The following is a 1329-nucleotide window of genomic DNA, read 5'->3' as shown; positions in this document are numbered from 1 at the left end:
ATAGTAGCACGGTGGCATTGTGGCACTCTGTCACGGTGGCACTGTGTGTGCCCGCCGATGGCAGGAGCAGCAGTGCCGGTGCCCAGCGCCGGTGCCCGCTGCTGCAGCGAGGGATCTGCGGGATCGCAGCGGGGAGCGGGAGCTTCCCCTGGAGCTGTTTGTATTCCTTGGAGTGTGTAAAGCCAGGGATTAGTGCTGGGTAAATCTGTTCCAAAGGAAGCAGCTGCCTCGGGGCTGTGCGGGTGAGACAATTGCTGTGTTTCAGCTCTGAAACAAAACAGAGATTGTGCTGGGCTCTGCTACAATGCTGCATACAAGAAAACCAAGCTCTACATTTAAAATGTGGGTCAGGCGTTCAGCCTGGCAAATGTTTGTCAATATCTTGACAGTGCAGAAACTTGATAATACTTTAAATGTTCATGTCAAATGTGTTGGCACTTTTCAGACTTGTTTTAGATGAGATATTCCCTTCTGGAATTTTACAGAAGTGTAAGTGAGGTGACACCTCAGATTCACTCGGCAGGATATGTTGAAATTCTCCATGTGTTTGGTGGCTATGAATACGCTGGGCTGGGTCATGCTGTTTTGGGTTTTTTGGTTGGGTTTTTTTTTCACTATTTTTCTATGAGCAGCTGACAAAATCTCAGCACAGCTGACAAATTTTGGCACAGCTGACAAACCAAGGCACTGGCAGTCGGTTTGTCCCTACTTACAATAAACTACTTGTAGCTCTCTCTCCAGCTGATTGCTCCCCAAAGGATCTCCCACAAAAACTTCTCCCTGTTCTGAGCAGTGCGGAGGTTCGTGGCTAGCTGGCCATCAGAGGAATACAACCCAGCGGGAGCTGCCGGCGCTGCGGCCGCAGCTGCGGCAGGGAGGAGCTGCCCGGGGCTGGGGCTGCTCCCGGCCCTGGAGTGATCCCTGACCAGGGGGATCTCACCCTGCCTCATCCTCCGCTCTGCAGGCAAACCTCTGTCTGTTCACCAGCCTGCATGGCAGAAATACCCAAAGTTAAACGTTACAAAGCAGAATCGCAGCTCTTAGAACTGTCTCCCTACTGTCACTGAAGTGACATGTCCCGGTGTCACCTCACACTGAGGTGTGGCAGGACTCACAGGGGAGGATTACTGATTTTTTCAATGGTAGATCATGGAGTCTAGCTTAATGTTAATTACCTGTGAGGTTTCTCACAAAAATCCCCTTTTTGAAGCACCTGTTCTTTCTGCCTGCATAAGGATAAGGCTGTTCCGACCCCTCACTGGATGCAGTGCTATGGAATACTGAGACAGGGCTGCTGCAGGCCTGGGGAGCCCAGGAACTGCAGCAGCT

The 1329-nt window shown here is 51.4% G+C and overlaps 1 protein-coding gene across 3 annotated transcripts in view; it reads left to right on the top strand.

Moving 5' to 3' along the window:
• Window positions 1–1329, top strand: part of CCDC148 (coiled-coil domain containing 148) — a 34719-nt gene that overhangs the window by 10085 nt on the left and 23305 nt on the right. The gene's annotated exons all lie outside the window — the stretch shown is intronic.

Source organism: Geospiza fortis, unplaced genomic scaffold (genome assembly GCF_000277835.1).
Source record: "Geospiza fortis unplaced genomic scaffold, GeoFor_1.0 scaffold193, whole genome shotgun sequence".
NCBI classification, from domain to species: Eukaryota; Metazoa; Chordata; class Aves; order Passeriformes; family Thraupidae; genus Geospiza; species Geospiza fortis.
Note: the sequence above shows the minus strand (reverse complement) of the source record. Positions and strands in the feature narration are given on the sequence as shown.